Source organism: Triturus cristatus, chromosome 5_1 (genome assembly GCF_964204655.1).
Source record: "Triturus cristatus chromosome 5_1, aTriCri1.1, whole genome shotgun sequence".
Classification (NCBI taxonomy): domain Eukaryota; kingdom Metazoa; phylum Chordata; class Amphibia; order Caudata; family Salamandridae; genus Triturus; species Triturus cristatus.
This window is the reverse complement of record NC_140587.1, coordinates 453,804,712-453,817,381: the sequence shown is the minus strand read 5'-3', so window position 1 is coordinate 453,817,381 and position 12,670 is coordinate 453,804,712.

The following is a 12,670-nucleotide window of genomic DNA, read 5'->3' as shown; positions in this document are numbered from 1 at the left end:
GTTGGCTTGCGTTAGAAGGTTTATTATTCCTTATAGTGCAAATAAAGATTATAATAGAGATCTTGATGATATAAAAACCTCTTAGGTGTCTTTGTACGGAGCATTATTTCTGGCCATGAAGTAAATAATATATTTACGATACACTTAACCAGGGGATATCATCGTTCAGACCTGTTATGTTTGTTTTTAAACGGTGTACCCATCTTTGTTCTTGTGTAAAGAGACGTTTCTCAACATTCCGTGACCCTGCCACCATAGACTCTATGACTATCCATTTTAGGTCATCGAGCGTATGTGGGTGATTGATGAAGTGACTACTCATTTTGGTGGTGTGACGTTTACATCTGACGTTGCTTCTGTGTTCACAGATTCGCTGTTTTATCTTGCGACACGTCATACCGATATATCTCAGATTGCATGGGCAGGTAATCATGTAGATAACATGGGTAGTGTTACAGTTGGTATGTTGTCTCATCTTCCACACCAAGTCAGGTGTCAGTTCAATGGATTTTGTTGTTTCTGTTAAGTGACAGACGGAGCAGTGTCCACACGGGAAATGGCCTACCACTGGTGGCAGGTTCCATAAAATATTTGTGATTGCATGTGTCTTTTCTTCCAGAGGACGAGTGTGTACTAACATGTCCTTAAAATTCTTAGTTCTCCTGTTTGTGAAGCGTGGTTTAGGCCAATCTAGACTACCTGAGGTTAGGATGCGCCAGTTCTTATTGATTATTTTCTTGATTGTGTTACTGGCTGTGTTATATGTTGTAACACATGTTACTTGATCAGATGATTGTGTTTTGGGTATTACTTCTAACAGGCTCTCTCTGTGTTGATTTCTTGCTCTCTTTTGGCATTTACTTACAATTTTTGCAGGGTAGTCGCGTTTGAGTAGTTTAGTGCGTAAGTCTTCTGCTTGTTCTTTATATTCACTCAGCTCACTGCAGTTCCTTTTCAGGCGCAGGAACTGGCTGTAGGGTAAGTTTTCTCTGAGTGAGCGTGGATGGAAACTGTTAAAAGAGAGAAGGCTGTTCTTGGTCGTTGGTTTGAAGAAAGTTTTTGTTTTGATGGTGTTATTAGTTACGTAGATGTAAAGGTCAAGAAAAACCAGATGGTCTTTGTTTGCATTGATGGTAAACTTTAGACATTGGTCTCGTGTGTTTAGCCAATTGTGAAAATTTCGTAAATCTTCTTCTGTTCCCTCCCAGAACATGATGATGTCGTCTATGTATCTCTTCCAGAAGACGATACTGGTATGGAATGGATTGTTGATGTTCTGGATGTGTGTCTTTTCGAAATTACTTACATATGGAGGTCTGCCACGCTCGGCGCGAAAGTGCTCCCCATGGAAGTACCATGGCACTGTTGGTACAGGGTGTTGTTATATTCAAAATAATTTTCAGTCAGAGCCATTCTGCAGCATTCTAAGATGAAATGTCTGGGTGTGTGGTATTGCCAGTCGCGTGCAAACAGTAAGTCCTCAAGAGTGTTAAGGCAGGCTAGTATAGAGGCTTTCCACATCTAGTGAGACTAAGATCATGGTTTCACTTAGAAACGGTTGGTCTTGTAAGAGGTTAAGTAAATCTCGTGTGTCTTTTAAATAAGTTGGAGTCTGCTGTACCTTAGGTCTAAGATACTGGTCTGCAAATTGGGAGAGAGGTTCTAGAAGAGAGCCTATTCCGGATACAATTGGACGCCCAGGTGGTGGGCGTTGATTTTTGTGTACATTGGGTAGGGAATAGAAATAAGGTATGCGTGGAGAGTCAGTTCTTAAGAATGAAGCCTCATTCTTAGTGATCCAATTGTTTGTCTCTGCTTCCTCTACCATTAGGTTGATAGTTCTTTTTAACCTCGGATTCGGGTCTTCACTGATAACTTTATAGAATTTTTCGTCAGATAGTAATTTTAGGCACTGGTCGTCGTAGTTGTCTTTGTCCAAGATCACTATGCCTCCACCTTTATCGGCTGGCTTTATGATGATGTCGTGATGTACTCTTAGTTCTTCCAGAGCTTTCTTTTCTTTATTGGAGATGTTTACAAAAGATTTAGTCTTCTTCTTGTCAATTTCATTTATCTCTCTCATGACTGCCTGTTCAAAGGTCTGGATTTCTATTGGCACCTGATGGTTCAAAGGGCAGAATGTGGATTTAGGTCTTAGGGCAGTGTCTCCTAGGTCGGGGTTATTCTCTGTACCTTGAAAAAATGCTTTTAGTTTCAGTGTCCTGCAGAATTGTGCAACTTCACACTGTGATTTCTAGAGGTCCAATGGTGGAGTTGGTACAAAGCCCAGTCCTTTGTTTAGGACGTCTTCCTGATCTTTTGAAAGAGTGATTTTTGACAGATTGAAAATTAGTGGGTCGTGCTGGTACTTGGTTTTTCTTTTGTGGCATTGGCCATACTTCTTGTCAGTATCTGTCTCTCCTGGTCTGTCCAGGTGACATTCCTTCGTCTCCCTCGTTGGTTTGTACGGCCTCTCCCTAAAAAAGTCAGTTGTTGTACAAATTGTCCCATGTAAGGGCCTAGTTGTGGCGGTGCTGTCTGGTATGGATTCATCCAACCTTGGTAGTTTGGAGTGAAGGGATGGAAGATTGGGGGAGGTTGTTCACCGTAATTAGGGTTGCGCCATGTGTTAGGTCTTCGTCGTTGTTGGCGTCTATTTGGCCCTCTGAATTTTCGTCGTTGCATGTTGTCATCACCACTCCAATCTGAGTTGTTAGAGGAGTTGCCACTGGAGTCATTATCAGTTGGGAGATCTGGTATCTCATAATCATCCTTACTGTAGGGGTGCATTTTTTCCATGGAGAATTTTTTCAAATCCTTACTTAATTTCTGGATTTTACACTGTGTCAGATATTCTCTTGTCTCATTCATATCATGGTTGATTTCTTCCAGTTTTTTCTTGAAGACCGTGATAGATACCATGTTTTTTAGTTTTGCTTCACTCAATTGGATCTTAATTGTGAGTCCCTCTGTTAATCTGGTTGCAGTTTTTATTATCAGGACTAGGTAGTCTCTGGTACATTTCCAGGATATGGCTGACCAGTCTTTTCTGAATGCAAGGTCTTTCAAAAAAATTCTAGGTGCATTATGGACCCATAATCCTCTAGGTGCAGCGTTTCCACGTAAGTATTGAGTCATAATGATGCCATGGATGGCTGTTCTCACTTGTTCCTTTTTGTCCTCGGATAGTTGATCCCAGTCCTCGTTCTGAGCCAGGGTTTGTGTGATTTCACCATCTTGCAGAAGGGATGGAAGGGAAAGAATTGCATTGATCTCGTCGGTAGAGTAACTTAGCCCTAAGTTCTCTGCCATTTTGCTGTACTGGGTCAAAAGGAGTAACGTTGGTGTTCAGTGTGTACTGTTCGAATTATCCTCAGCGAAATTTTCGGGGCGTCTTCGACAGGGATATGACTCCCACAGCTGCACGCTGCTATGTATATAGCTAATCAATTGGTAGGGAGTAAGAAGGATACGTGATCCAATCACCTTCCAGTTAATAGTTTTTTATCAAAAAAGAGAGTGGATCACTTGAACCTGTTATCCAGGGTTTGGTGGTTATAACACTCTTGAGGACTTACTGTTTGCATGCGACTGGCAATACCACACACCCAGACATTTCATCTTAGAATGCTGCAGAATGGCTCTGTATGAAAATTATTTTCAATATAACAACACCCTGTACCAACAGTGCCATGGTACTTCCATGAGGAGCACTTTCGCGCCGAGCGTGGCAGGCCTATATGTAAGTAATTTCGAAAAGACACACATCCAGAACATCAACAATCCATTCCATACCAGTATCGTCTTCTGGAAGAGATACATAGACGACATCATCATGTTCTGGGAGGGAACAGAAGAAGATTTACGAAATTTTCACAATTGGCTAAACACACGAGACCAATGTCTAAAGTTTACCATCAATGCAAACAAAGACCATCTGGATTTTCTTGACCTTTACATCTACGTAACTAATAACACCATCAAAACAAAAACTTTCTTCAAACCAACGACCAAGAACAGCCTTCTCTCTTTTAACAGTTTCCATCCACGCTCACTCAGAGAAAACTTACCCTACAGCCACTTCCTGCGCCTGAAAAGGAACTGCAGTGAGCTGAGTGAATATAAAGAACAAGCAGAAGACTTACGCACTAAACTACTCAAACGCGACTACCCTGCGAAAATTGTAAGTAAGTGCCAAAAGAGAGCAAGAAATCAACACAGAGAGAGCCTGTTAGAAGTAATACCCAAAACACAATCATCTGATCAAGTAACATGTGTTACAACATATAACACAGCCAGTAACACAATCAAGAAAATAATCAATAAGAACTGGCACATCCTAACCTCAGGTAGTCTAGATTGGCCTAAACCACGCTTCGCAAACAGGAGAACTAAGAATTTTAAGGACATGTTAGTACACACTCGTCCTCTGGAAGAAAAGACACATGCAATCACAAATACTTTATGGAACCTGCCACCAGTGGTAGGCCATTTCCCGTGTGGACACTGCTCCGTCTGTCACTTAACAGAAACAACAAAATCCATTGAACTGACACCTGACTTGGTGTGGAAGATGAGACAACATACCAACTGTAACACTACCCATGTTATCTACATGATTACCTGCCCATGCAATCTGAGATATATCGGTATGACGTGTCGCAAGATAAAACAGCGAATCTGTGAACACAGAAGCAACGTCAGATGTAAACGTCACACCACCAAAATGAGTAGTCACTTCATCAATCACCCACATACGCTCGATGACCTAAAATGGATAGTCATAGAGTCTATGGTGGCAGGGTCACGGAATGTTGAGAAACGTCTCTTTACACAAGAACAAAGATGGGTACACCGTTTAAAAACAAACATAACAGGTCTGAACGATGATATCCCCTGGTTAAGTGTATCGTAAATATATTATTTACTTCATGGCCAGAAATAATGCTCCGTACAAAGACACCTAAGAGATTTTTATATCATCAAGATCTCTATTATAATCTTTATTTGCACTATAAGGAATAATAAACCTTCTAACTCAAGCCAACTAAATCCTTCTGAAGCATTACCATTGTCCACTCAACATCTGAAAACTCGCTTTTTATTAAAATGGTTCAGTGGTAATTTATAATTTTTAATTTTCAATTTGTAAATGGTCAATACATACCATCCTTAATATTGGCAACACTTTGAATTACAGACCAATGATATAGTGACTATGGAGGCCTATATTGATTAAGACCGTGTAAACCGACAGCCCTGAATACTGCTGTCTTAACCAATAGTCTTTCTTCACTTTATACCGCTTAAAAACTCTCGAAAGACAGCGTCAGCACAAGTCGTGCAGAGCGGAAATCCCGGTATGGAGGCAACCTGAAGACGGAGACACGTAACGTTACCTCGAGATTTCTTTTCTTTTGTTTGACTCTAACCCTCACTTTGTTCCCCCTTCCCTCCGACCTCCCAACCCCTCCTTAACAGCCCGACCACGCTGCCATTCTTCCTTGGAAGCCCTAAAACGGAGCTCTTAAGGTACAAAGGCTATCCAGGCAATGAATGTTTATAATGTGCGAGTGTTGTACGCTGCTCTCTGTGTGTCTAACAAAGTCCCAGAAGCTCGATTTACTGCTTGATAACGACACTGTAGCTTACATACTGGACACCATAAATTACGTGCTACAGATAAAACAGGGGCACTGTTTAGTTTTTTAAAAAGCCCTGCAATGGATGCCACAAATATTATGTGAAAAACGAGTGTTTACATACCATATACTAATCTAAGTGAACGTAAGAATGAATAAGCTCAAATGTGCCGCCATTTATTCCTAAAAATTGACGCAAGTGTTGCAATATCGATGTTTATTATGTTTACAACATACATGGGCTTTAGACCTCCCAGAGATTAACATCTGTACCCATCACATATCATAGCCACCACTACCTCATTGAAACCAACCTAATTAACAGAGTAATTTTCTGTGATACGGTATCCTGCACAGTCCACAATTTTGTAGTCTTCAGTTAACAATACACCCTTCACAAGTCCCACAATGATCCTCAACATAAGGACAACATGGGCAGTCTAATTTCACGTTTAGGATGTAACATTAATTTCTGACACATAATTTTAGGTATAAAAGCGTAATTTATTAATTAGAGCAACCCCTCTGAAAAGTCCTCAGCCCTATCATTTGACACACATACAGGTATCATTGCAAAGATCTGCCATTTATATTTGCTATGTAGCCAGCGGCTTGTTCGAATCCCACGTGCATCTTTTACTGTATATAAAGAATTGCCATGTTGCTTCTTTCTCGTCTTGTACTTTGGGTAATTTGTTTTAAAAGAAATTATTTGTTTACCAACAGACCATATGTTATTCGCCCTTCTCTCCACCACAGGTATTAACCTCTCACTAGGAGTTCAGTGAAGAATATTCCGAACTCCTCACTTTTAAAGTGGGCAATACCCCTCTTTAATACAACACCCCCTGGTCCTAATGACAGCTCACCTGACCCTGCTGGGCACATAAAGAGCTGAAACATGTCGACCCACCCATTGGACTGATTGTACAGCGGACACATTAACTGCCCTTTCTGTACAACTTCCCCCACTTTTATTCTTTTTCCATGCACCAGGCAACAATAAAGATTACAGTCTAGGTAGCATGAGGAAATATCCTTTTTAATCTTCACCGATTCACGACACATGAGCACCTTGTCCAATTTTGATCTCTGATCACTGCTGAAATATCCAGTGGTTTTCCTCCAGGTGGAGGTAGCACAATACTAAACCCGATGATGATGCAGTCACGTTATCGAGGCGGAGAACCAAGATATACCGCCATACAATCCACCTAAAAACGTGAATGAGGGTTTTTTAAGGAACGGCCGAATAACCACCAAACCCTGGATAACAGGTTCAAGTGATCCACTCTCTTTTTTGATAAAAAACTATTAACTGGAAGGTGATTGGATCACGTATCCTTCTTACTCCCTACCAATTGATTAGCTATATAGCTCTCTTTAGTAAACAATGTATAGTATCCCAGACTGATGTTCGCAGGTATCATTTTATATTTAATTATATTTTAGTTCGGCAATAATATTGAGTTTCATTATATAACAAAGTGCAAGAAATACAGAGAATGTCAGCAGGTATATCATATATAATATCAGACTTTAGATGCCGAGGTCAATACCATGCTGTGCCTTTAGATATCAACACTCATGCATTGCAGAACAAGCCTAGCAGTGCAACCAGGCAGTGTCTCTGTTTCCCTCTCTTTTCTGATTCCCCTTTCCTCAGGTCTACCTTTAACCTGTGTGCTGTTAATGGAAGGTTGGCCATACGAGTGGAAGCTCACAGCACTCCAGCTGGATTTGGATTGCAAGGTTAGTCCATTTTGACAGTGTTGTTAAAAAAGCAAATGGCTTTTTCTAAAAGGATGCATTCCTAATATCTTTATTTTTCCCAATTTTAGTAGCTAGAACCTAATGAGAGGTTGGTCCATAGCTCAGTTTAAGCATTTTTATTCCAACCCAATGACTTTTACTGTGAAAATAGGGCTGACACTTTGGGCCTCATTTATGAGGCACCTTGTGTCACTTTTGCGCTGCCTAAACGTCCCTTTTTTACCTTCAAGTGGTGCAATGTGGTGTAGCATATTTACAAGGTCACATAAAGCCACTGTATGTGGCTTTTGATTGCCTTGTAAATATGTGCACCTTTCACGTACAAGACTGTGCGAACGGGGCGTTTGATGGGTGTCCCTATGGGTGTTTCAATGCAACACCCATGTAATCTGAAGCACTCCCAGATTTATGAGACATTGTAAAAATGTGAATGCGTCAGAATCTAACGCCGCCCCAGGAGTGGCATTAGGGAGGCGCAACAAAGAGAAATGTTTTCATTTCTCCTTGGTTTTATTTCCACATGTTCTGCATTCTGCAGCACACATAGAAAGACGAAATCACATGAATTGATTGATTTTGTGCAGGAAGGTGTCCCTTCCTGCACAAAATCAATCAGCTCCGCAACGCAGCCCCCCTTGCACCATGGCGCAAGTGTGCCTGCATGGCACATGACAGCTCATTGTGTGCTGGCACAGGGGAAAAGGGCAGGAATGTGCCGTATCTCAGAGATACGGCACATTCCTGCCCTTTAGTTTTGACGTAGGGAAGCACCGCAAGATTCCATGCGGCGCTGCCCTGTGCCAAAACCTCATAAATGAGACCCTTTGTCTCACCCATGGAGAAACCAGTAACATTGGCTAGGCAGAAGATGGAAATTAACCATGCTTTGGTATATGGCACTGTTTGTCATCACATCCAGTTCATAGCTCTAAGTAAAGTATTTTAATGAAACACACTTAGCAAACACTGTGCTTGAAAGACACCTGGGAACTGAATGCTGTCATTCCTAGACACTGCACTCCACTGCAATGCCTCCCATTTGCAATTTACATAATTTTCTAATTGTTTGCTACTGCAATCACATTTGTGATTACATGGCAGCAGCTATCATCATTGCTGTGCGCAAAGTCGGTTGATAACCTGAAGTATAATTTAGCAAGGACTGGGAATTAGCATAAAACAATACATAAAATAGCAGGTTTTTCTAAAATAGAATCTTGTTAGCGAAGCAGTTGCTCTGAAAGTAACACGCATCTTTAAGAAACTGCCTTAACATATATCGACACACAAACCTCCAGTGAATATGATGATCATGGCATATTTCAAACATGTCTTTCATTCAACATGTTGTAATGTATCTAATTATATGTACTTCTATATTACAGAGTTGACAATAGAAATTCTGTACTTATGGTTAAGTCCACATCAGAAAAGTGTCACTTGGTTTTTGAATACCTTTGGCGCAGTTTGATGACAATCCTGAAACATTCCAAAAATGTTTATCTGGGTTTAGGTTTGACATGGCAAATTTTGTGCATCTATCTATCTATCTATCTATCTATCTATCTATCTATCTATCTATCTATCTATCTATCTATCTATCTATCTATCTATCTATCTATCTATCTATCTATCTATCTATCTATCTATCTATCTATCTATCTATCTATCTATCTATCTATCTATCTATCTATCTATCTATCTAATTTATACAGATACACAGAGTGTAATATGCTATTTATTACCTTTATTTAATGTGTGGAGGGGCTCGGCTCACAAGAGGAGTGGCCTTGAGTGAGTCATGATGCTCCTCCCACTCCCTCTACAACAGTAGTAAATAGCATATTATACTTTGCACATTTGCATATATGGCTTATGCTTTGGCAATTTTTCATGTTTGTCTTAACAATGTATTGAATCCTTTAGCTGCTAAGGCTTTTCCACCCACAGTGGTAAACCTCTTATGTTTAGGGCACTTTTCATTCAAGTCTTCAAACCTTTGTTTTACACAAGAAGTATTTAGGCCAGATTCATGTCCTTGTCTCCCCACATACTGTGGAATCTAAAACTACTCAGGATTTGTAGATATCCCTAAAGGAAATCAAGAAAGTGGGTGTTGGCATACCAATTGAAACACTGTATATCTGATATATGGTGCATTACTGTCCTTCCCCTTGCATTGGTGCACAAATTGCTGCCTAGCACAAACGTTGGCAGGATTGTTTTTGTAGGAAGGGGCACCCTCCTTTATAAAAACAATCCCAAGAGGTGTGGGCTGCACATAGAAAGAATGTAGAATGCAGCACACATGGAAAGAGGAAAAAACTTGGAGAAATAAAAACATTTCTCCTCATTACGCCTCAGCTGGGAAGGTCTAAGATTTAGGCCCTGCCTCAGGTTTACGTGATTTTGTAAATCTGGTGCAGCATCAAAATCCATGGGTTTTGCATGGGAACACCCATGCAACGCTTCCTTGACGCAGAGTAAGGCAACACAGTGACTTTCACTACTTTGTCTTACTCCATATCTATGAGGCCATGCAAAGCCAAGCAGGATGGCTCTGCGCCGCCTCATAGGTATGGCTGAGACGCTTGCGCCCCCGGAGCATCAACAACAGGTGATGCTCTGACTCTCATAAATAAGTCCCAAAATATTATGTACGTTTTTTAGGTCTTTCACCAACAGGTAGCTACATATAAATAATGGGCTGCTTAAATGAAAAATAAATTTAAAAAGTTGTTACTCAGTGGGAAATGCACTGTAGTACATTATGAAAACTCTATAAGTTAATGCACTTCAGAGGTCTGTCTGTAATCAGAGAGTCACAGAATTAAATCTTGGTTAGTGCTACGAGGTGACAGCCTTTGACAGAAAGCTCTGTGAATATGTAAGTCATTATTTTATACTTGCATCACACACAGTATAAGATAGACTGCTACAATATGTGCTAATAGTTTTACAATTAAATGATGCTTACAAAATGTAGATTGTACTAAGACCAGAGCTATGCCATACAATTTTTTTTTACACAACTGTCCTTCAACACCTCCTTAGGGGTAGTAAAGGCTGTGTAGTTACAATAACGATAAAAAAATCATTGCCACTGCAGCCCAGTTGTTAACTCTTTGCACTACCACCCAAAAAAAAACAAATCTTTGTCATCACAAAGCTTGGAGTGATTCGATCAATTAAAGTCAGAACCGGCTCTCAAGCACCCATCACAGTTGCAGATTAACTCACAGCTCACATTTCCATTTCATTGAGGCAAGCAGGCACACTGGTACAAAGGCTTTTCACAGCACAGAAGAGTGAATTAATGAGACTTTGGTTGAAGCATTTCAACGATCGGAATTAACTGTCCCGGGACTATTGTCGTTTTCCAAAATAAAGTGCAACCGTTTTGGATTCAAGGCACAAGTGAGGCTGGGTAATACGCGCCCCCCTTCCCAGGACACAATGAACCCCCCCCCCCCTATGGGGCCACACCCCACAGATTGAAGACCTCTGCCCTATGATGAATCATGCAAACTTTTGGTAGGTGAGGGAAACCATCCTTTGAAAAGGACACTTCTTTAGCACTGCTCCATCTGTTGTAGACCCCGGGGTTACTCTTGTGTTGTTAGCTCTGGCTGTTACACCATGTCCGAGCCATTTCACTCTTAATCTGAGCCTTGCTTTCTTCAGCTGTCTGACGGAGGACGCTTTAAGCACATCATGCAGAGGTGTAGAAAGGATGCATGTACCTGCTGGGGGAGGAGTCCATCTCTAAACTTGTGCTGACCCGCAGCACTTGTTACACTTGTTAGCACTGTCTGGGCATAGGTTGCAACTCATTATTGCCAGTTCAACACCCAAATATAGCAATTAGCAACAAAAAGATGACCAGTCAACCTTTGCAAAGGGCATTCCACTGCACGGCAACACACGTCACTGCAATTTCAGTAACATTTGAACCATTGGAGCTAGAATTTTTTTTTAAAAATCTGCAGATTATGAATCTGATTATGGATTATGTGGCAAATGCGACAAATCCATAATTGTGTGACAAACGCCATTACTGCACACATTGCCTTTCTCAATAAGCAAGTCATAACACTATTACGAAGTTTCAGTAACTGCTCATCTCATCAAGCTAAAATTTACAACCAAAAACATATTAATCATATAGGCGACACCACATAATTCAACATCAAACCACATCATTCAGCTCAACATCATAATTATACAACACACCACATACATCCAATCGACACCACAGAATTCCACATCATGCCACAACATCCAACAGCACACATCATAATTAAACTCCACTGCATACCACTCCACAACAAACAAAAACATTTCACATCATTACACTCCATAGCACACAATCGCACTCCACTTAATTCCAGTACACTCAATACCACATAATTACTATCCACATATTCCCTCTGCACACCATGCCACAAAATTCCAGTACTCAAATCCACTCCTCATCACACAATTCCACAACTAACGATTCCAATCCAATCCACATAATTCCGCTACGCACCACATGCTACACTCCATAACACATGAGTAAAATACATTGTGATTTACAACACCAATAGCTCTAACTCAACCAAATGCGAGACCTATTGTATTTCCAATGCTTGTTCCTATTTTTGTGGTGTTTATCTGGTGAAACATGCATACACCCATCAAAGAAAGACATATATTCCAGAGAAGTAGATGCAAATTGGGATTCAGAAAGGCGACATTTGTGTAGATCGTTCATATTTTTATCAAACAAACTAATTGTTGAAATCAAGAATGATATAAAGAAAATTGGGAAAGGGAGAAATGGAAATAGGTGACAAAGTTTTCATGTGTGAATTTATTGCCCTGATGGCCATTTTAAAAAGGAATATGCTGGTCCATTAGACATTGTGGTTGCAGCGGTAAATAGTGTTTGTTGGTTGTCCAAAAACAAGCAGTACCCAGAGCCAACTACTGAACTGCAGATTATAATGATATTGCATTTTTTACAGACCATGCATCAATTCACATGGTAAAATATAAGGAATGTAAAATGGACATGAAGGGAAGCTATGCATTTTCAATATGTGACCAAGACACTGAGTTGAGGAACATTGTACAACTCTAAATGTGGGTTTACCCTTCCTGCCACATGATTCAAAGGGAATTTTGCAAAATGCATTCTTTCTTACACATTAGTTTACACTTGGAAGCTAAAAATGGGTGAAGTTTAAATTGATAATGTCAAATATTCTACT